The sequence below is a fragment of the Saccopteryx leptura genome, chromosome 3 (genome assembly GCF_036850995.1).
Source record: "Saccopteryx leptura isolate mSacLep1 chromosome 3, mSacLep1_pri_phased_curated, whole genome shotgun sequence".
Classification (NCBI taxonomy): domain Eukaryota; kingdom Metazoa; phylum Chordata; class Mammalia; order Chiroptera; family Emballonuridae; genus Saccopteryx; species Saccopteryx leptura.
Window position 1 is genome coordinate 337,686,069 of NC_089505.1, and position 24,654 is coordinate 337,710,722.

General features: G+C 41.2%; 2 pseudogenes; one reads left to right on the top strand and one right to left on the bottom strand.

Annotated features, from left to right (window-relative positions):
- The first annotated feature begins 5,288 nt into the window (after positions 1–5,288).
- LOC136398566 (tigger transposable element-derived protein 1-like) lies at positions 5,289–8,142 on the top strand (annotated as a pseudogene).
- Positions 8,143–19,541: 11,399 nt separating this feature from the next.
- On the bottom strand, positions 19,542–21,077 carry LOC136398047 (protein FAM114A2 pseudogene; annotated as a pseudogene).
- Positions 21,078–24,654: the final 3,577 nt, after the last annotated feature.

A 24,654-nucleotide genomic window follows, 5' to 3' on the forward strand; every position in this document is an offset into this window, starting at 1 on the left:
ATCATCTCTTGGTTTTTAAATTTTTTTCTATTCCTTTTCTATTCTTTTTCATTTATTTTCATTCTAATCTTTATTATTTATTTCCTTTAACTTTAGGCCTAGTTTGTTTTTCTGTTTCTAGTTCCTCAAGGTGAAATGTTAGGTTTAGGTCTTTCTTTTTTTCTTTATGTGGGTGTTTTTAGCTATAAACTTCCCTCTTAGAGCTGCTTTTGCTGTATCCTTATGTTTTGGTATGTTGTGTTTCTCTCATTTGTTTTAAGATTTTTTTTTATCTCTTCTTTGATTTATTGGTTCTTCAGGTGTGTGCTTAATTTCCATGTATTTGCAAAATTAAAAAAAAAAACCTCCATTATTGATTTCTAGTTTCATGCTATTGTTTCAGGGAGGATACTTGACATAATTTCTGTATTCTTGAATTATTTTTTTTTGACAGAGACATAGAGAGAGTCAGAGAGAAGGAAAGATAGGGACAGACAGACAGGAAGGGAGAGAGATGAGAAGCATCAATTTTTCATTGTGGACCTTAGTTGTTCAATGATTGTTTTCTCATGTGTGCCTTGACCAGGGTGCTCCAGCAGAATGAGTGACCCCTTGCTCAAGCCAGTGACCTTGAGCTTCATGCTAGCAACCTTTGGACTCAAGGCAGCCACCATGGAGTCATATCTATGATCCCATGACCAAGGCAGTGACCCTGCGCTCAAGCTGGTGAGCCCACATTCAAGCCAGCGACATTGGAGTTTTGCACCTGAGTCCTTTGCATCCCAGTCCAACACTCTATCCACTGCACCACAGCCTGGTCAAGCTGTATTCTTGAATTTATTGAGACTTGTTTTGTAGCTAACATATTATCCTGGAAATTATTCCCTTTGCACTTGAAGATATGCATACTCTACTGTTGTTGGCTGAAATATTTTGTTTATATCTGTTAGGTTTATTTGGTCTATAATGTTGTTCAAATCCACTGTTTCTTTATTAAGTGTTTGGGTGATCTGTCCACGGTTGAGAGAGGAAGTATTAAAGTCCCCCTTTATTTATTGCTATTTTAGTTCTCTTAGTTTTTCCTTTATATATTTCTTTATTTTTTATAAGGTGAGAGGAGGGGAGATAATGAGGCAGACTCCCACATGTGCTCCAACCAGGATCCACCCAGCAACCCCATTTGAGACCAGTGCTTGAGTACCAAGCTATTTTTAATGCCTGACATTTATGCACTCCAACAGAGCTATCCTCAGTGCCTGGGGCCATGCTTGAACCAATCAAGCCATTTGATGCAGGAGGAGAAGAGGGAGAGAAGTAGGTCATTGCTTTTCTTTTTTTTTTTTTTTTTTTTTTTAATAAATTTTTATTAATGGTAATGGGATGACATTAATAAATCAGGGTACATATATTCAAAGAAAACATGTCTAGGTTATTTTGTCATTAAATTATGTTGCATACCCCTCGCCCAAAGTCAGATTGTCCTTCGCCACCCTCTATCTAGTTCTCTGTGCCCCTCCCCCTCCCCCTAACTCTCCCCCTGTCCTCCCTCCCCCCACCCCTGGTAACCACCACACTCTTGTCCATGTCTCTTAGTCTCATTTTTATGTTCCACCAATGTATGGAATCATGTAGTTCTTGTTTTTTTCTGATTTACTTATTTCACTCCTTATAATGTTATCAAAATCCCACCATTTTGCTGTAAATGATCTGATGTCATCATTTCTTATGGCTGAGTAGTATTCCATAGTGTATATGTGCCACATCTTCTTTATCCAGTCTTCTATTGAAGGGCTTTTTGGTTGTTTCCATGTCTTGGCCACTGTGAACAGTGCTGCAATGAACATGGGGCTACATGTGTCTTCACGTATCAATGTTTCTGAGGTTTTGGGGTATATACCCAGTAGAGGGATTGCTGGGTCATAAGGTAGTTCTATTTGCAGTTTTTTGAGGAACCACCATACTTTCCTCCATAATGGTTGTACTACTTTACAGTCCCACCAACAGTGAATGAGGGTTCCTTTTTCTCCACAGCCTCTCCAACATTTGCTATTACCCGTCTTGTTGATCATAGCTAATCTAACAGGGGTGAGGTGGTATCTCATTGTAGTTTTGATTTGCATTTCCCTAATAACTAATGAAGCTGAGCATCTTTTCATATATCTGTTGGCCATTTGTATCTCTTCCTGGGAGAAGTGTCTATTCATGTCTTCTTCCCATTTTTTTATTGGATTGTTTGTTTGTTTGTTGTTGAGTTTTATGAGTTCTTTGTAAATTTTGGAAATTAGGCCCTTATCTGAGCTGTTGTTTGAAAATATCATTTCCCATTTAGTTGGCTGTCTGTTTATTTTTATATCAGTTTCTCTTGCTGAGCAAAAACTTTTTATTCTGATGTAGTCCCATTCATTTATCTTTGCCTTCACTTCTCTTGCCATTGGAGTCAAGTTCATAAAATGTTCTTTAAAACCCAGGTCCATGAGTTTAGTACCTATGTCTTCTTCTATGTACTTTATTGTTTCAGGTCTTATATTTAGGTCTTTGATCCATTTTGAATTAATTTTAGTACACGGGGACAGGCTGTAGTCGAGTTTCATTCTTTTGCATGTGGCTTTCCAGTTTTCCCAACACCATTTGTTGAAGAGGCTTTCTTTTCTCCATTGTGTGTTGTTGGCCCCTTTATCAAAGATTATTTGACCATATATATGTGGTTTTAAGAAGTATTTTTTTTTTGTTTTTTTTTTTTTTATTTCTTTTTATTTATTCATTTTTTTTTTTAGAGAGGAGAGAGAGAAGGAGAGAGAGAGGCAGAGGAGAGAGAGACAGAGAGAGAGATGGGGGGAGGAGCTGGAAGCATCAACTCCCATATGTGCCTTGACCAGGCAAGCCCAGGGTTTCGAACCGGCGACCTCAGCATTTCCAGGTCGACGCTTTATCCACTGCGCCACCACAGGTCAGGCATATGTGGTTTTATTTCTGGGCTTTCTATTCTGTTCCATTGGTCTGAGTGTCTATTTTTCTGCCAATACCATGCTGTTTTGATTATTGTGGCCCTATAATATAGTTTAAAGTCAGGTATTGTAATGCCCCCAGCTTCATTCTTTTTCTTTAGGATTGTTTTGGCTATTCGGGGTTTTTTATAGTTCCATATAAATCTGATGATTTTTTGTTCCATTTCTTTAAAAAATCTCATAGGAATTTTGATGGGAATTGCATTAAATTTGTATATTGCTTTGGGTAATATGGCCATTTTGATTATATTTATTCTTCCTATCCAAGAACAAGGAATATTTTTCCATCTCATTGTATCTTTTTCGATTTCCCTTAACAATGCTTTGTAATTTTCATTATATAGGTCCTTTACATTCTTTGTTATGTTTATTCCTAGGTATTTTATTTTTTTTGTTGCAATCGTGAAGGGGATTATTTTTTTGAGTTCATTTTCTAATATTTCATTGTTGGCATAGAGAAAGGCTATGGACTTCTGTATGTTAATTTTGTATCCTGCGACCTTACTGTATTGGTTTATTGTTTCTAATAATCTTTTTGTGGAGTCCTTCGGGTTTTCGATGTATAGGATCATATCATCAGCAAAAAGTGATACCTTTACTTCTTCTTTTCCAATATGGATGCCTTTTATTTCTTTGTCTTGTCTGATTGCTCTGGCCAGAACTTCTAGCACCACGTTAAATAAGAGTGGAGAGAGTGGACAACCCTGTCTTGTTCCTGATTTAAGGGGGAAAGCCTTCAGTTTAGTGCCATTTAATATGATGTTAGCTGATGGTTTATCATATATGGCCTTTATCATGTTGAGATATTTTCCTTCTATACCCATTTTGTTGAGAGTCTTAAACATAAAATTGTGTTGTATTTTATCAAAAGCCTTTTCTGCATCTATTGATAAGATCATGTGGTTTTTGTTCTTTGTTTTGTTGATATGGTGTATTACGTTAACCGTTTTGCGTATGTTGAACCATCCTTGAGATTCTGGGATGAATCCCACTTGATCATGATGTATTATTTTTTTAATATGTTGTTGTATTCGATTTGCTAGTATTTTGTTTAGTATTTTAGCATCTGTATTCATTAGAGATATAGGTCTGTAGTTTTCTTTTTTTGTGCCATCCTTGCCTGGTTTTGGTATGAGGGTTATGTTGGCCTCATAAAATGTGTTTGGAAGTGAAGTAGGTCATTGCTTTTCATGTGTGCCCTAACTGAGAATCAAACCTGGGATGTCCATACACCAGGCTGATGCTCTAACCACCCACCTTTATACATTTCAGTGCTCCAATTTTGGGAACATAAATATTTATAATTGTTATACCTTCTCAATTATTTGACCTCTTTATATTATGTAATGACCTTCCTTGTTCCTTGTGATATTTTTAGCTTAAGGTCTCTGTTTGTGATATAAGAAAATCTACCCTGCTCTCTTTCAGTTATCATTTGCTTGGAATATCTTTTTATTTTTCTTTTTGCTTGGAATATCTTTTATCATCACTTTACTTTCCACCTGTGTGTCCTGCAAGCTGAAATCAGTCTCTTGTCAGCAGACTATTATTGGATCATATTTTTTATTTATTCAGCCATTCTGTGTCTTTTGATTAGAGAATTTAATTTATTTATATTTACAGTAATTAATGAGAGGTAAGAATTTACTATAGTTATGTTGTAAATTGTTTTCTATTTTTAGTTCTTTTGTCCCTTTCTTTCTTCTTTGTGATTTGATGGCTTTTTGTGGTGATATGCTTTGATTTCTTTATCATAATATTTTTTTATCTATTACAGATTTTTTTCTATGTGGTTACCATGAGGCCTACATAAAATATATTTAAAACATCCTATTTTAAGCTGATAACTTCAATAACATTCAGAAATTCTATACTTTTGTTTCCCTATCATCACATTTTAGGTTATTAATTTTACAACCTATCAGTGAACATTATTGAACTCCTTCTGTGTACCATGGACTGTACAAGGTACAGTGCTCAAATATACCCAAGAGATAAGTACAATAATAATAACTAACAGTTTTTGAGAACTTTCACTATGCCAGGCATTGTCTGAATACTTTACATGAATGAACTCATTTTATTCTTGCAGCAACCTCCTTATATTACCCTCATATACACGTGGGGAAACTGAGGCACAGAGAAATTAAGAAACTTGCTTCAAATGGCAGAACTTTTAAGGGGTGGAGTTGGGATAAAAAGCAGCAGTCTGCATCTACAGCTCTTGTTCTATGGCTTTACAAGGCCATTCTTTTCTCTGAAACAAAGCAATGCTACAATTAATAACCAGTTAATAACTCTACAATGGCTTCTAAGTGCTCAAGTAAAGAAAGAGTCATACATCTCTCACTTTAAATCAAAAGCTAGAAAGAATTAAGCTTAGTGGGAAGGCATATTGAAAGCCAAGATGGGCTGAAAGGTAGACTTCTTGTGTCAAATGCAAATATCTGAATGCAGAGTTCTTGAAAGAAATGAAAAGCGTGACTCCAGCAAACACATGAATAATAAGAAAGCAAAAACCGCCTTATTGCTAATATGGAGAAAGTTCTAGTGTTCTTTATAAAAGATCAAACCAGCTACAACATTCCCGTAAGCCAACTCCTAATTCAGAGCAAAGCCCTAGCTCTCTTTAATTCTATAAAAGCTGAGAGGTAAGGAAGCTGCAGAAGAAAAGTTTGAAGCTAGCAGAGGTTTTGCTTCATGAGGTTTATGGAGAGAAGCCATCTCTGTAACATAAAAGTACAAGGTGAAACAGCAAGTGCAGATGTAGACACTGTAGCAAGTTATCCAGATCTAGCCAAGATAATTAATAAAGGTGCTGCACTGCCTGACCAGGTGGTGGCGCAGTGGATAGAGCGTCGGACTGGGATGCAGAAGGACCCAGGTTCGAGACCCCGAGGTCGCCAGCTTGAGCGCGGGCTCATCTGGCTTGAGCAAAGAGCTCACCAGCTTGGACCCAAGGTCACTGGCTCCAGCAGGGGGTTACTCCGTCTGCTGAAGGCCCCCGGTCAAGGCACATGTGAGAAAGCAATTAATGAACTAAGAAGTCGCAATGCACAATGAGAAACTGATGATTGATGCTTCTCATCTCTCTCCATTCCTATCTGTCTGTCCCTATCTATCTCTGCCTCTGTAAAAAAAAAAAAAAAAAAAAAAAAAAAAAAGGTGCTGCACTAAAAAATAGATTTTCAACGTAGATAAAATAACCTTCTATTGGAAGAAGATCCCATCCAGGACTTTCATAGCTAGCGAGAAAAAGTCAATGCCTGGCTTCCAAACTTCAAAGGACAAACAGAAAAGAAGATAAAAACTTCAAAGGACAGGCAGACTTCCTTATTAGGGGCTAATGTGGCTGGTGACTTTAAGTTAAAGCCAATGCTTATTTACCGTTCCAAAAAGCCTAGGACCCTTAAGCATTAGGATAAATCTACTCTGCCTGTGTTCTATAAATATAGATAATAACAAAGCCTGGAGTATGTCACATCTATCTACAACATGACCTATTGAATATTTTAAGACCCCTGTTGAGATCTGCTCAGAGAAAAGGATTTCTTTCAAAATAGCACTGCTCATTGACAAAGCACCTGGTCACCCAAGAGCTCTGAAGGAGATGTACAAAATTAACACTGTTTTCATGCCTGCTAACACAACATCCATTCTGCAACCTGTGAATCAAGGATTAATTTTGATTTTCAAGTATTATTATTTAAAATATACATTTGTTAAGGCTATAGCTGCCATAAACAGTGATTTCTCTGATGAATTTGGGCAAAATAAATTGAAAACCTTCTGGAAAGTATTCACGGTTCTAAATGCCATTAAGAACTTTGTTGATTCATGGGAAGAAGTCAAAATGTCAGCATTAGTAGGAATTTGGAAGAAGTTGATTCCAACCCTCATGGATGACTTTTAGGTGTTCAAGACTTCAGTGGAAGAAGTAACTGCAGATGTGGGAGAAACAGCAAGAGAACTAGAATTAGAAGTGGAGCCTGCAGATGTGACTAAATTACTGCAATCTCACGATCAAACTTCCATGAACGGGCAGTTGTTTCTTAAGGATGATTGTGGGGGAAACAGCTGTGTTAGGCTTGCTCACTGGTTTACCAGCTGCAAGCACTTTGCTTGATTAGTGCGTGAGTACGTGGCAGCACCACGTGTTTGTATAGTCTATGTAAGGCTATGGGTGCTTGTGATCAGGGTGGTGGATTACGGATTGCCTGCCCAACACTGCGAGGGGCCATTTTTGCTGTTTGTTTGCCTGAGAAGCGGTTTTTCCCTGCTTGTTACTCCGTCTGCTGTTGCAAGACTTTTTTTTTTTTTTTTTTTTACATAGACAGAGAGAGTCAGAGAGAGGGATAGATAGGGACAGACAGACAGGAACAGAGAGAGATGAGAAGCATCAATCATCAGTTTTTTGTTGCGACATCTTAGTTGTTCATTGATTGCTTTCTCATATGTGCCTTGACTGTGGGCCTTCAGCAGACCGAGTGACCCCTTGCTTGAGCCAGCGACCTTGGGTCCATGCTGGTGAGCTTTTGCTCAAACCAGATGAGCCTGCACTCAAACTGGCAACCTCGGGGTCTCGAACCTGGTTCTTTCCTCATCCCTGTCCGATGCTCTATCCACTGCGCCACCGCCTGGTCAGACTGTTGAGAGACTATTAAACAGGACTGGCCCAATGCTTTCTGGCTCTGCAGTTTCTCTACCATCTGCCTAAATCCAATGTGAACCTGCCTGGCCTTGGCCACCGGTGTTACAGTGATAAAGAAATTGGTTTCTTGAGATGGAATCTACCTCTGATGAAGATGCTGTGAAGATCATTGAAATCATGGCACAGGATTTAGAATATTATATAAACCGAATTGATAAAGTAATGGCAGGGTTTGAGATGATAGACTCTAAATTTGAAAGAATCTCAGCTGTAGGTAAAATGCTATCAAAAAGTATCACATGCTACAGAGAAATTGTTTATGCAAGGAAGAATTGATCAACACAGAAAACCTTATTATTGTCATGTTTTAAGAAATTGCCACATTCACCCCAACCTTCAGCAACCAGCACCCTGATCAGTCAGCAGCCATCAACAAGGCAAGACCCTCCACCAGCAAAAAGATGACGACTTCCTGAAGGCTCAGATGATGTTAGCATTTGTTTTTAGCAAAAGGGTATTTTTTAATTAAGGAATGTGCATTGCTCTTTTAAACCTAATGCTGTTACACACTTAATAGTCTATAGTGTGACTATAATGTTTATATGTACTGGGAAATCAAAAATTTATGTCACACTTTATTGTGATATTCACTTTATTGAAGTGGACTGGAACCGAACCTGCAATATCTCCCAAGGCATGCCTCTATTGTACATCATACATACGTCAATCAGGACTGTAACATAAACACAGACCTTGAACATCAGAGTTCAAAGCATCATGCAATGCTACCCCAAAAGATACAGTCAAAAGGAGTTTGTTGCCTCTCAAAGGTGATAGAAATATTATTGAGGAAAATATCACCCAGGTTGTAGAAAAATATGAATAACCATTGCTGCTTAATAATTATACTAATGATAATAATAATAATGCGGCCCTGGCCAGTTGGCTCAGTGGTAGAGTGCTGGCCCAGTGTGTGGATGTCTCGGGTTTGATTCCCAGCCAGTGCACAGAGTAGAGGTGCCCATCTGCTTCTCCTTCTCTCCTCCCTATCTCTCTCTCTCTCTCTCTCTCTCTCTCTCTCTCTCTCTCTCTCATATCCTTCCTTCCTGCAGCCATAGCTCAATTGGAATGAGTTGGCCCCTGATGTTGAGGATGTCTCCATGGCCTCCAACTGAGGCACTAAGAAATGACTCTGGTTACAATGGAGCAAGGGACCCAGATGGGCAGAGCATCGCCTCCTGGTGGCCTTGCTAGGTGGATTGCAGTCAGGGCACATGCAGGAGTCTGTCTCTGCCTCCCCTCCTCTCACTAAATTAAAAAGAAGAAGGAGGAGGAGGAGGGGAGGGGAAGAAGAAGAAAGAAGAAGAAAGAAGAAGAACAGCTCACCCTACTGTAAAGAGTTTTTTCAGTGCCAAGCATTTTCTATTTTAATACACTGTACTAACTCATTAAATCTTCACAGTAACCCTGAGGACTTAAGAACATTTGAAGAGCCTGACCAGGCGGTGGCACGGTGGATAGAGCATCGAACTGGGATGCGGAAGGACCCAGGTTTGAGACCCCGAGGTCGCCAGCTTGAGCACGGGCTCATCTGGTTTGAGCAAAAGCTCACCAGCTTGAGCCCAAGGTCGCTGGCTCAAGCAAGGGGTTACTCGGTCTGCTGAAGGCCCGTGGTCAAGGCACATATGAGAAAGCAATCAATGAACAACTAAGGTGTTGCAATGCACAACGAAAAACTAATTGATGCTTCTCATCTCTCTCCATTCCTGTCTGTCCCTGTCTATCCCTCTCTCTGATTCTCTCTGTCTTTAAGAAAAAAAAGAAGACCATTTGAAGAAACAGAAGCACAGTGGGGTTAAAGAGGATACACACCTCACATCCTCGCCTCATGGCCTCTTCTGGGGGTGCCCTGTCCTCTTCAGAGTCTTTCCAGAGCCTCCTTATCTAGGCTTCATGGCACGGCTTCCCATCTCATTCTCAGCATGTGCTGGAGGGCTGGTTATTTCCCTTTATATATCAGTTCTCCTCAGTGAGACACTGGATGACTCCAGGGCAGGGCCACTTTAGAGGTGTGAGGCTCCAGTGTACCCTTGTCCAGCTCTGCCTTTGGACTCATGCAAGGAGTTCTGATTCAGAGTAGGACAGGTTTTTATCAAACAGAAGGAAACTGTAAATTACAAGAACACAAGCAGTTCTAACTGGGGATCCCCTAAACCAAGCATCTTTCAAAAAAGTGAGAAGATACCATGGAGCTTTGATATTCTAAGGGCCCCCTTCCTGAGTCTTTCCTGTCCCCAATCTTGTCAGCTTATAACATCTGTTCATGTCTTTAAATATAACCATACATCAGCCACCACCTGTGATCCATTACTATTGTGACATTTGGTTTATGTGTAGACAGACTTCTCAGCCTTGGCTGCACACTAGAATCACCTGGGAAGCTTTTAAAGCAATACTGGTAACTGGGTCCCACCTGAGAGATCCCGATTTTATAGGTTTGGGGTACAGCCTAGGTATTAAAGCTACTGGAGAGTGAGTAAAACCCAATATGATAAGTGCCGGGGTCCAGCCCCGGGGAGAATCCAGGGGTCCCACAGGAAGAGACGGCGTCGGCACGAATCGAGTGAGAGAGCCGAATTCTTTTCTTTCTCTTTATTCTCTAGTTAGCATTTACTGCCAGGCATCTCTCCCAAATGCTGGTCTAGCTTTCTTTTTATGCACACACACTAAGTTATAATCACATGGTATTCAGAATACATTGATTAATCATTGTTTTTGTTTCACTATGGTTACATTTCCTAGGTAACAGTTAATTCATTTCTATAAACTATAAATCAGGTGGTAAGTCATTCAAAGTACAATTATATAATAACTTGAACAGCAATAACAATATTGGTACAAACTTCCAAAAGGTCAGTACTGATTAATAACTCTACCTTGTCTAGGATTCTATTGTCTAGTCAAATTTTATTTATTTACCATATTCATACACTAGTTAAGTTCTAACTTTACTTTTCTCAGAGTGTTCCACCACCTGCAGGTCAGGTATGCAAAAAGAATGGAAAGTTTCTTTACTCTACCACATGAAAAGGCTAGGGAGGAAAAGTGATGAATTAAGTGAAGGCTGAAAGGTGCTCTGTGTATAGTTACTGTTTCCTACCTATTCATAAGTCACAATCTATTCTTTCTAACATGATTAATAAGAAGAAATTCTTCTACAAACTTAACCCTTTATGAGGGATATCATAGCCAGCCTCTTATGTCTATGAGCCCAGTTCAAGGGGCTTATAGGCTTTTCTGTGGAACTCACACCCTCTGTCTCATTTCCAAAGAAATTACTACGAATCTACAGGGAAAGTACGGTACTATTATCCCTGTGCCATAAATGATAGCACACACCCAGAAAAGGGGGGATATAAGGCCAGATTAATTCAAAAAGGTCAAAAGGGGGAAGTATCGTTATGCCTTTCCTTTGCGGTGACTTTGTCAACCCGCAGCTGTTAGTCTTCACTGCGGTGACTTTATTAACCAGCAGCCATTGGTCTTCTTCTGCTGTGACTTTGTCAGCCAGCAGTTGTGGATCTTCTTCTGCTGTGACCTTGTTAGCCAGCACTAGTGGATTGGCTCCCAACAGATAAGAGATCCTCACAGCCCCTAGAATTTTGAAGATTGAGATTTGACTTCAACTGGCTCTGTAAGAGATATAAGGTCTAGTCTTGGAAAAAGTGCCTCCAGGGAACTTGCATTAAGAACTACATCTAAGCAGCTTGCTCAGATAAAACTGAAGTCTGTGAAGCACCACCTGGGGTATTAGCCAGTCTTTTTCATCCATATATAGCGTGAAGATTTGTTTCACGTGCTGCTAGGAACCTATGGACAGACAGCAAGTGGCTGAGCAGAGGCATTGGGCAGTAATAAAAATAATAGTTAACATGCATGAGCACTTACTATGTGCCAGGCACTATTTGAGCACTCTGCTATATTAATTCACTTCACCCTCACAACAATCCTATGAAATAGATATTATTTTGCCCATTTTACTGATAAGGAAACCAAGATACAGAGAAGTATCTTGCCCTAGGTTACTCAGGCGGTAAATCCCAAAGCCGGGATGTGAAATTTGAGTGTTCGGCTTCTGCAGTGAACACTGCAGACGCCATGAGCCAGGCCAGTGGGCACGGCCACAGTGCACTGCGCATGAGCACACCCGAGGAGCTCCCGGGATCACCACGCTTTTCAGACGTCCTTTGCAGTGGGCCCAGGTGTCGGGTGAGCAGAGAGGGACATGAACCAGTGACAGCTGTTTCATCACTCTTGGTGGGGCCTGCTCTGGACCTACTGGCTGATAGGTTTGTGGGGACTCGAGGTACAACACAATTGGTTTCAAACTGAGTGTCACAAGCACAAAAGATGTCAATCTAACAATTTATATTCATGTATGGATTACAGAGCAAAATCTAGCATTAAAGGACATAAAGAGGCTTAGGGGACACTTTTCATTTGTGTGTCAAGGGGCACAGTGGGACTTTCCTGAAACTATCCTGTGGCATAGTTCTCAGGGACAGATGTCTGAGCTGGCAGATCATACTAGGCTTGAGGCATGTTATTTTTCTGTTTGTTTGCAGCTGATGCTTATCTTTACTGGTTAGAGTTAACAAGAACATTTCTTGCTTTTTTGAACAAAGGTTATCAATTCCAAACCAGAAATACTTCGGTTTTGGTTTTTTGTTGTTGCTCTGTCTTTGTTTTTTTTTTTTTTTTTTTTGCAAAATGAATAGCCACTTGTTTAGAAAATTTAGAACATACAATTAAACCAAGAGAAGAAAGTGAAAATCTTCCCCAACTTCAGGTCTAAAAATAGCCAGGTTAGTGATTTGGTTTGCACCTCTTGGCTTGCTTTTGGTACAATTTTAGCTTGTATCACTCCAGTATTTTTTCACTCTGGGTTCATAAACTCCCTCCAACCCCTCAATGAGGTCTATTCTGTTGTTTCGTGTAACCACCCTTGCAGGCTCTCTAGGACAATATGAAATCATTTTTACACAAGAGATTAAGCCATGTCCAACTAGCCGCCTAGTACCAGGTATTAACTCATCAAAGGGCAGGGGCCTCTGTTCAGAAGGAAAAAGCTTCCGCAAGTGGCAGACTTTCTGCCTGGAAAGTTCTTATATTCAGCAATCCCTGCTAAGCCTGGCTGGCCTCTCTAAATGGCCTGGCTTGGGTTCCTCGGACTCTGATAACCCTCCATCCCTTTTCTCCACAGACCCGGGTGATTCACCACAAAAATAAGCTAACAAATGTATCCACACAAAAATCATAAATCCCAATCATATTTATAAAATGACTGCTTTAAGAGGTGCTTAGCATCAAGTTCTGCTGGCAGACTAAGTCCTGAAAAGCACATTGAATATTTGAACTCATACACCACGTTTCATCCCCTTACGAATGCCCAACACCAGACAGTGTTTTGAAGCACTTTGATGAACATTCTCGCATTCAACCTTCACAACAAACTAGAAAGGCGAAGTAGATATTATCATTTCAGTATTACTGATAAAAAAAACATTGAGGCTCAGAGAGTTTCAGTGACATGTCTAAGATCAGAAGACTAGTCAATTATAGAATCATAAATTCTCATAAGTAGAGAGAATCAAATGATTCATCTAAACCAGGGAAAAACAAATCCAACTAGAATTGAGTATTACCTCTGATCCAGTAGTGACCACTTGGGCCGTTGTGTGAACAAGGATGGGGTAATGGTAATGGCTAATATTTATTTTTCCTTAAAGTTTTATTGAGATTTAATTAACATACATACAACAAATCACCCATATTTAAAGTGTACAATTTGATGTTTGACATATGTGCACACTCATGAAACCATCACCACAGTCAAGATAGTAAACACTTCCATCGAACACACACAAAAGTTTCCTCACGCCCCTTTGTAGCCCCTTCCTCTGCTCTCCCTGCCTCCCACTCACAAGCAACTACTGATGTCCCTTCTGTCACTATGGATCAGTTTGTGTGTTCAAGAGTTGTATGTAAATGGAATCATGCCCTACATACTTTTTTGGTCTAGCTTTTTATCACTAGCATATTTACTTTGAGATTCATTCAGGTTGCTGTGTATGTTAATAGTTTTTCCTTTTCATTGCTGAGTAGTATTTCATTATCTGTATATACCCCAATTCATCTGTTCTCTTACTGATGGGCACTTGGGTTGTGTCTAGTTTTGGGCTTAAGAGCTTGCTAGTCCTTGAGTACTTACTTTGGGCCAAATATGCCCCGAAATGCTTTATATGTATGAAATTATTTAGTCACTCAGCCAATGTGATGACACGAGGTAGGTCCTGTTCTGCTCCTTCACTGACGAGCGGAGGCACTGTGTGGCTGAGAAACCTGCCCAAGGTCATGCAGCTGTTAAATGGCAGAGCCGGGACTCAAACCCAGACAGTGTGATTTTAGAGGCAACATTCTCAACCATCCTGCTGAACTGCTATACTCACTTAGCAATGCCTGCTATGGGTGAGGCTGGGGAGATGGCAGTTGAACCATATGTTTGCAGTACACAAGCTCTTAATACTGCCACCATTTATCATCTGAAATGTCCTACCCCATGTTTAAGTCCCATTATAACATCCTTTTCAGCTGCTCATAGACTAGAAAACATTTCTGGTTATGAATTTATTCAGCACTACACATTTCTGTCCCAACAATACAGTATCATAACACAGTTGGCCTTATTTCTTAAAAAAAAATTTTTTTTTTACTTTTGAAAATAAATCAATGTAAATTAGAAACTTATGATCGTCATTGAGTAGCATCTTTGTATTTGAGAGTTGTAAAGGGCAAATATCTCTTTTCTCAACAGTACAACTGGAAATGACTTAACCACTCCTTTCTGATTGCACCGGGCCTTTGAGGAATGCCTTTTCAGAAAAGTTGTTTTATTTGATTTTGATTCTTTTGAGCTCCTCTTCCTCTTTCTTCATTGCGGGGATACTGTGTGAAGTATGATCGTGCCCCATAGCTACAAAACAGAGCAGGGCTCTTTCTCTGCCACTTGTAACCCTATCGTGCAAGAGTTGATATAAAGACTTTGTTTCTTCAACAGAAATGAGAGCCACAGCTCCAGGGCTGGGGGTAAAAGGCATTACTAGCCTTGCCAGCACATGCTGTAAATAATAACATGCCTGGGTTCATCCTACCTGTTGAACCCGTCTTACTATTCAGCTATCAGATTTGATTTCAGTAAATCAACACGAACTTGAGGACAACCAGCTTTTCTGCATCTCTAGTCAGGGAGTGGTAGGAGCAAGGTTGAGCTGGTGGTTCCAGCAGAGAGCTTGTCAAGCAAAGTGAACTGGTATTCAGCCACGAAGGGAGGGAGTGTTTCGTGGGTATCTACTATGTGTCTGGTTCTGTGCCTGGGCTGTGGGTACTGTGGTGGATGTGCCAGATGTCCCTGCGCTCAAACAGTCTTATGGGGAAGCCAGGATTTCCACATGTAGAACACAACTGGAAGAGACTCCAGATGTGACCCAGTCTATGTGAACAACCATAGAGCACAGAGCAGGTGCTAGGTTGGGGGTGCAGGTTGAGGGGGCTCCCCTGAGTGGGGGCATAGAGAACGCTTATCTGATCCAGCAACATTTTCTTTTGTTTGTATTTTTTTGGAAGTGAGAAGCTGGGAGGCAGAGAGACAGACTCCAGCATGCGCCTAACCAGGATCCACCTGGCATGGCTGCTAGGGGGTGATGCTCTGCCCATGAGGGCGTTCCTCCATTGCAACAGGAGCCATTCTAGTGCCTGAGGCAGAGGCCATGGAGCCATCCTCAGCGCCTGGGCCAACCTTGCTCCAACAGAACCTTGGCTGCAGGAGGGGAGGAGAAAGATAGAGATAAAGGAGAGGGGGAAGGGGGAATAAGCAGATGGGAGCTTCTCTTGTGTGCCCTGGCTGGGAATTGACATGACACCAAAGAGTATGGCAGAGGGAGAGTGCAAAGATTGTAATCACCCTGTGAGGTCTCTGGAGAAGATTACAGATGGCCTTAGATGTATATTTAATTATTCTTTCCATAAACTTGCAGCTATGAAGATGAGCTAACGGGCTTCTTTCACAGAATGACTGGGCTCCTCCATATGTTGCCTCTCAGCTGCTCTAGGCAGGGGTAGTAGCTGGTTAAGAACTCTGTACTAATCATGTGGGACACACAAGTATTAGCCCCACCACTAGGGCCAGGTGATCTATAGGTATCCTCTGCATCCAAACACAGAAATTGAAAGAGCAGGTAAGTGTATAAATTCATTCCTGGGAAATACCAGAGACCTGGAGCAAGGCAGAAGGAGAGTATAAAGATGGCATCCACTGCCTTTGTCCCCAGAGAGCACCTCAGTAGGCCCTAGATGTGTTGCTCAATGTTAATATACCCTGAACTATTCATGAATACTACCATGTGTAAAGTGAGGGACAACTATTTCAGATTTTACCAAAGGCTGTTCACTATTTAACTATTTCAGATATCACTTTACCAATGGTAATCTCACTAATGGTATTGGAGGCAGCATACAGCTAGCTCACCTGCATACATCCCTATCTGTCACTGTCACACTCATGGTGATTCTACATATTTGAGGCAAACATCTGATTATCTTATGTGTTGAAGTGCAGGTGTGCCCATGTATTTACATATTGATGAATTATTAATTTACTATAAACTATTTTTATAAGTAATTTTCATTTCCTATATATTAGAGTTAGGAGAGCATATGTTTTTAAATTTAATAATATAGATGTATTATCTCTGAGTTCCCTTTTGGTATATTAAAGGGATAATAACAAGATAATTGTTTCTATAAAAGGAAGTGTTAGTTTTAAGAACCACTGTCTTAGAGGAGGAGGGCAGTCTGCTCTCTCTTAGTGAGCACTGCCTTGCCAGCTCATAGTGAGGACCCTGGTGGTCTAGAATGAACCCAGGGCTCACTGTGAGCAGGGGAAGGAAGTGCTCTTCTTGTCTGGCCTGGTTCACTGAGCACCCCTGGGGCAAGGGCAAAGAAGGAGGGAGGCAGGGGAGGCAAGATTCTAAGTTACACAGCCCCACTAGGGCCACATGGAGAGGGGGAGGGAGTCCCAAAGTAAAAGTAAAGCGCTCTTACTACATGAAAGTAGAAGGGGAGCTTAACAGGCTAAAGTGACAGTTATCCACAAAAACCAATGCACACTGACTTAAAACCCAAGTAATGGAAAAGGGTTTATAAAACATTCCCTACCATAGCCTGCAGAGATTATAAAACAAACCCACAACAAACCAGATTGCTATCATTAAAATACAAGAAAACCTGCAAAAGAAAGCCACAAGCCACCCTACATAACAGCAATGATGCAATAATAAAGCTTCCACCTAAAATTGGCTGGAATTCTGGCTATGCTGTGCACAATGCACAGTGGGAGATGGCAGCGCCCCAGAGCAGGGTTTGACAGCCTGGCTCCTTGGCTCCGTGTTAAATCAGTCCCCAGGAAACACTAGCAAAGCACTAATTTTGGTAACCCTTGACTGCATATAAGCAGTTGTACACAATAATGGCACTCTAGGGAATCGTATCCACTTACTTTTAAGAACCAAGAAAAGGACTTGCATTGTTCTTGTCAATTGATGGCCCATCTGATGTTTATCCTCTTGACCTGCAGACTATATTTTTGTAAAACAAAGCCTTAAGAGAGCTCCATTAATGTCACATCTCCCTGTTGGTTTTGTATAGAACTAGGGAGTATAAAATTAAGCCTAGAATACTGATATTCTAATTTGCTGATGGAGGAGCTATACATAGTTAACAATGTTCTTATAGTTAACAAATACTTTTGAGCAAATTCCGTAGCCTGACGTAGTACCTAGGGATACAAAGACTTGAGCCTCATAGTCTAGTGAAAGGTCACAGTCCACACACACATGTGCTGAGCAGCACAATGGGCTACTTCCGAACCCGCTCCCTTCACTCCCCCTTGTGTCTTCTAGTCCTCTTCCTCCTGGACCAAGCAGTATTCTGCCTTAGAAATTTGGGGTTGTTGTTGTTGGGGGTTTTGTTTTGTTTTGTTCTTTTGCTGTTCTCTCATCCCTAGATATATATTTTTAACTTTTATTGATTTTAATTTATTGTGTTTACATAGATTCAAGTGTCCCACCGAATATATCTCCCCCTCCCTCGTGTTCCCTTCGACACCCTCATCCCTAGATTTTTTAAAAACAATTATTACATTTTATTTAAAGGTTTTAGAAGATGAGTGGCAGAACTCACAAAAGTTACCTGAATCATTTAAAAACCACAAAGTTGAAGAACTTTTTTAAAAAGAGTAAATACCAAAATAACTTTTAGGATGATACCCTTGCAGTCTCTTAAACTGTCAAAGAGAGCAAAAAGAGGGCTGAAGACCTAAAGGATAAAGTTATATTTACAAACATTATTTACATTATTCTTTAATGCTAAAGAATACATTAGAACAAAAAGAATGAGGAAAAAATATAATGTGCCTTACAGTTAAATCCTGTTATAAATGAACATCATTTCTTTTTTCTTTTTTTTTGTATTTTTCTGAAGCTGGAAACAGGGAGGCAGTCAGACAGACTCCTGCATGCGCCCGACCAGGATCCACCTGGCATGCCCACCAGGGGGCGATGCTCTGCTGCAACCAGAGCCATTCTAGTGCCTGAGGCAGAGACCACAGAGCCATCCTCAGCACCCGGGCCAACTTTGCTCCAATGGAGTCTTGGCTGCGGGAGGGGAAGAGAGAGACAGAGAGGATAGAGAGGGAGAGGAGTGGAGAAGCAGATGGGCACTTCTCCTGTGTGCCCTGGCTGGGAATTGAACCTGGGACTCCTGCACGCCAAGCTGATGCTCTACCACTGAGCCAACTGGCCAGAGCCTGAACATCATTTCTATGGAACTCTTCAGTCCACTTCGACAATATTCAAATGACAAAAACCCCATTTTTGTCATTTGAATATTGACAAGTGCTAAAAGTGCTTCCACACTCCTTTGGAACTGGCTCTTACAGAATTTATCCTGCACATGGGATATGCAGGAAAAACGTCCTGGAGAGACTCAGAATATTAGCAAACATGAAGCTGTTTCTCTAAATGCCACTTATTGGTCTTGACCCCAGTTGAAGCTGTTTCTCTAAATGGCACTTATTGGTCTTGACCCCAGTTGAGTGGAGGTCAACTACTGCTTGAAGCTTGTCATCTTGGGGTGTGAGAGCAATGTGAAGCCAATGGGCACATTACCATAGTTAATTCATGTGGCTACAAGTATATTCTATAAATTTCTCCTCAAAGCCCACTATCTGCTGAGAATTAAAGAGCAGATGAAACTTTCTAACCAATTCCAAGAATTTGTGTAATGAAGCATAATTATTACAGAGTTTATACATACTCAGTTTCTTAAAATCAAAGATTTTATTAATGAAAGGAAAAAATGTATGGCATTAATAGATCAAGCATGTGAATTCTAGAATACTAAACTGAGTAGTTTTTCTCTTGCTTAACAACTGATTATATCCATGGGCTGCAAAATCATATCCATGACAAAATTATTAGTGTTTTGCATTGTCAAAGAAAAGACTGATATTTTTGCCTGAGTGTCCCACTAACCTTTAGGGCTATTATTTTTTAACTTTCTTTAAAAACTTTCTTTTCAAATAATTGAAATAACTACTTGGAAGTGCAGTGTGAGAACCTGAATACTTCAGCCAAGCAGTGAAGGCAACAAACGTCCCATAAAACTGCTGCCCTGCCTGAATTTGTATATACTAGAATAACCCTTCCCCCTCACTCCTGCAAAGGGTACCCAGAGCAGACTGGCATCTCTCAGCCATCACACCCTGCCTGCCGGTCAGTCTTCTCTGTTCCTCAATGTTCTGTCAAAGGCCTCTGGGCCTGCAGCTCAGGCCTCGGGTAATTCAGTCTGGCTCTCAGTTAGCAAGATCTCCAGCACAGGTAAGAGTAGCTGAAAGGCATCCTGAACATAGGAAGCACTATTTGATGCCGCTAGAAATACTGCAGTAATTAATGGATTAAGGATGTCTGCCTTTTCTTTGACCCCAGCGGTCCTTAGGCAGGTGGTAAACTCTTTAGACAGGGAGGATAACTCTTTACACAACACAACTGACACCTGGGAAAGGGTTCTGCTCCTTTCTATAGCTGTCACTTCCTGCTTCCTGCCATGCAGAACCAGAGCCGCTGTTTTGTGAAACAGTTCAATAGAGCAAGCCGATAGTTCTGCTACGCTCCGGATTGCAAATGCATGAATGTCCTCCATTGAATTTTCACTGATTTTCTCAGTTTTTCCTCCTTCCAACTGTTTTTCTCCTTCTTCCTCCTCTTTTAATGGCTTCTCCACAGATGTTCTGATCCACTCATAGGCTGTATTTCTTGCCCTGGCAAGTTTCCCTGGTTTGGAGGAAACATGCAGCTGGAAAACAGCTCTGTTATCTCTTTGGTAAAGTCTTCATCCCCATTTTTCTCCTCTTCCTCTTCCGCAGAGAACTCTGCTATGGAGAATGCTTCTTTTAGTTGCTCCAATTCAAGTTTTAGAGTCTCTAATTCTTCTCTGCTTAGAGAATTAAGGACAGATTTCACCTTCACTTCGCTTTCTTGGGAAAGCATCTCCAGAGCTTCCAGATGTGAAAGGCCTTGAAATTCATTAAAGAGTAGCCCATAATGACTTTTCTTGTCCGTTTCCATAGTAATCTCACTGGCAGTCCATTGCTTCTCTTTCTCCTTCGCCTGTTGTAAAACCTGAGACAATGTAGAATTCCGGATCATTAGACCCTTGGTTCTTTTATATCCAGGATCCCCTTCTGCTATTATACCCATTGTCTTTTTCCCAATGAATTCTAAGGCATCCAAACCCCCACTGATAACAATCTTTCCTGTGCTCTGAACAGCAGAGGTGATGGTCGAGAACACACCAAATGGTCCAGTCATTGGGGAGAAGTTTTCATCCTGTTTGGCATTTGTCTCTCCTGTTGCATGCTGGGCCTCAGCTGAAATTTCACTGGGACTAGGGATTCCAAGGGAAGTCTCTGCCTTCTGAATGACATTTGAAAGGCCTTGTCCTACTGTGGCTGCTATAGCTGAGGCAGAGGAAAGTAAAGACTTGCCCCAGCTGCCCCAGTAGCCTCATCCAGTCTGGGGTTCATCTTTGGAAACAGTTTCGCCTGCAGCCTGTGACACTTGAACAGGAAGAACTTCTGAAGTCTCATGGTCACTGGAAGGTTTAGACTCTGGTCTTTTCTGAGTAGAAACCATAGGTTCTGGTTTACTCTCTGGCCTGATACTTTGGTCAACAGACTCAGAATTCTTGGCTGGCTCAGAGCTTCCATCTTCAAGGATTGGGACTGCTTCAGTTATCACTGGAGTCTCAGTATCACCTTTATCTGACATGATTAGGTCATCACCTGGTCAACATCATTACTTTCCTCATCAGATGGCTGTACCATCCCTGTGCTCTATGGATTCATAATCACCGCCACAGCTGCTGACCCAGCCTCATCCCTAGATATGTGATGCATCTATCCCTCTCTTTATTCAGGTCTCTGTACAAATGTCACTTTGGACCACCTGACCACCTGTGCTAAAACAACCATCTCACTTTCCCTTCCAGTCTCTTATTCTCTCACTCGCCCTTCCCTACTCAGTTTGGTTGGTCTTCATAATAGTATCAGTATCTGATGTTAAAACAATAGTTAATTCTTACTGAATATTGTCTATTTATGTGAAACTAGTCTAAGTATTTCACATGAATCAACTCTTTTCATTCTCATAGCAACCTTATAAATTGCTACTGAACTTGCTAGTATAACCCACTCTTCACACAGGAGGAAACTGAGCAAGAGAGGCTACATAGCAGGGATCCCCAAACTACGGCCCGCGGGCCACATGCGGCCTCCTGAGGCCATTTATCCAGCCCCCGCCGCACTTCTGGAAGGGGCACCTCTTTCATTGGTGGTCAGTGAGAGGAGCCTAGTTCCCATTGAAATACTGGTCAGTTTGTTGATTTAAATTTACTTGTTCTTTATTTTAAATATTGTATTTGTTCCCGTTTTGTTTTTTTACTTTAAAATAATATATGTGCAGTGTGCATAGGGATTTGTTCATAGTTTTTTTTTATAGTCCAGCCCTCCAACGGTCTGAGGGACAGTGAACTGGCCCCCTGGGTAAAAAGTTTGGGGACCCCTGCTACATAGCTTGCCCATGGTCACACAGAACTGGGTCCAAACAGTTAATCACTATGCTATATATTGCTCTCCACATAGTCATTGATCTGCTTTCTTCTTTGTTAGACATCAACTGTCTCCATCCTGGAATGTAAGCTCCCACAGGGAAGGGATTTTTCTCTTCCCGGTACCAGCAGGGGCCTACAAGAATGACTTGCACAGGAATGTACTCAGGCACTAAAGGAATGAATGATGATGCCAAGTATTTCACCCTTGTCTCCAAGACATTAAAGAGTCCTTGAATCATCAGAATTGGAAGGACTTGGGAAATTGTGGCCAATATTCACTTTTGACAAGCACCACACCTTGCGGGAGCAGACCTCAACTCTGGCTGCACGGTGTAGTCACCTGTGAGCTGTTACAACTCCAGTGCCTGGGCCTCACCTGAGACCAGTAAAACAGGGTTGCTGCAGCCTGTGGTCCTGACAAAGCTCCACAGCTGATTTCACAGCAGGCAAGTTTGAGAACCACACCCATAGTTGAATCTGGTCAAGCAGTGAAGCAAGCAGTGTGGAGGTTATAAAATATTGTCTAATCAAATCTGGGGATAAAGTAGAAGGAAATTTTGAAAGAATTGGGCAATAAGTAACATGACTCTAGGGGATGTGGGTTATTGCACTCCCCCCCGCCCCGCCTCAGCCTACGGAGAGGGCAAGGAGTCCTTCCATGGAGGCTCAGCTTGCTCCGTGAAACACACACAACACTCTCTTAGGATCTCTGCATCTTCAGAGCTTGTATCCTGGACATCTCCACCTGATTAATCAGCAGTCTTAGTCCCATCCATGAGAATGTAACCTCTGTTCACCTAGGGTAACAACTATTTTCTTACTGGGCATGTGACTTTTCCTCTAGAAAATCTTAGTCTTAATTTTAGAGATAATAAAGTTAAATGCATTGTATTAATAGTCTTGTGTTAAATTTAGATGTGAACTGGCCCTGACCGGTTGGCTCAGTGATAGAGTGTTAACTTGGCATGTTGAAGTTCCAGGTTTGATTCCTGGTCAGGGCACATAGGAGAAGTGACCATCTGTTTCTCCCCCCTCCCCCCTTCTCTCTTTCTCTGTCTCTCTTCCCCTCTCACAGCCATGACTCAATTGATTTGAGCACATCAGCCCTGGGCACTGAAGATGGCTCCATGGCCTCACCTCAGGTGCTAAAAATAGTTTGGTTGCAAATGACCCCAAATTGTCAGAGCATTGGCCCCAGATGGGGGTTGCTGGGTGGATCCTGGTCAGGGTGCATATAGCAATCTCTCTCTGTATCTCTCCTACTCTCATTTTTTAAAAAATTTAGATATGACCTATGAAATATTTACCAGTTGGTACCTACAATGTTTTTTATGTTTAAAAGGACTTGGCATTGTAGGATAGCCAACATACTAGCTTTGTGTTTTCAATGTAAAATATATAGTTGAATAATCAATTGTGGACTTTAGATTTTTCTTTTTAAAAAAAATTAAGTTAGAGCAGGAGACTCCCACATGTACCCTGACTGGGATCCACCCCAAAAGCCCCCTATGGGATGATGCTCTGCCCATCTGGGGCATTGCCCAATTTCTCACAACAGAGCTATTTTTAGTGCCTAAGGCAGAGGCCATGAAGTTATCCTTAGCACCTCTGCCCAACTCGCTCAAGCCAATTGAACCATGGCTGTGAGGGGCGGAGGGAGAGAGAGAGAGAGAGAGAGAGAGAGAGAACAAGAGAGAGAGAAGAAGAAGAGAGGGGGGTGAGGGGGAGGGGTGTGGGGAGTGGGGAGGGGCAAAGAAGCAGTTGGTCACTTCTCTTGTGTACCCTGACTGGAAATTGAACCCAGGACATCCACACACTGGGCCGATGCTCTACCACTGAGTTAACCGACCAGGGCCCTAGATTTTTCTAAAACTGAAAAATATAATATAATTTATCCAAGTTTATTAACAATACTGTAATTTTTAAGGTAACTAGCAAATCACTGTCATTAATCATTTAATTTATTAGATTTTCTATAGTCCTTTAAGTATTGGGAAAGATTATGCTTGTTAGTCTAGCATTTGAGATACTTAAAACTGAATACATAAAATGTGCAAACACAACTTAAGACAGTTACAGGACTTGAACTAAGCTATAGAAGGGGCCTTTGTTTACTTGACTCCTCTCTTTCAAATCCCATCTCTGATCATAGACAGAGCCTGATAGCTCTTTCTTTAAAACATATCCAGATTTCTATTCCTTCTCACCTTCTCCTACTTCTAACCTGGTTTAAGCACCATTATCTCTCACCTGGATTTAAAAAGTAAGCCCCTCAATGTGAGGGTGCATACGAGAAGCAATCAATAAAACAAGTAAAGTAAATCAACTATGAGTTGATGCTTCTCATCCCCCCCCCCCGACTCCTGTCTCTCTCTCTCTCTCTCTCTCTCTCTCAAAAATAAAATAAATAAGAATTTTCAGGGGGCTCCTCAATTTCCTGAAGCCCCAGACCCTGAGTTAAGAACCTCTAGTATAAAGAAGAAGTCTCAGAGCAGCCTGCAGGAATGTAGGTTCTCTCTCTTTAAAGGGGTTTTGATTAAAAAAAAAATCTGGAATTATCCAGATTCGGGTTCAATTGCAAGAATGAAGACTGAGGATCCTTGGTGCTTCCAGAACCTTGCTGGGTACACGAGTCACCCCAGGGAGGGGCTTATCAACCTGGGCACTACTGACATTTCGATGAGAGGATATTTTGTGGAGGGGCTGCCCTGTGCATTGTAGGATGCGGAGCAGCAC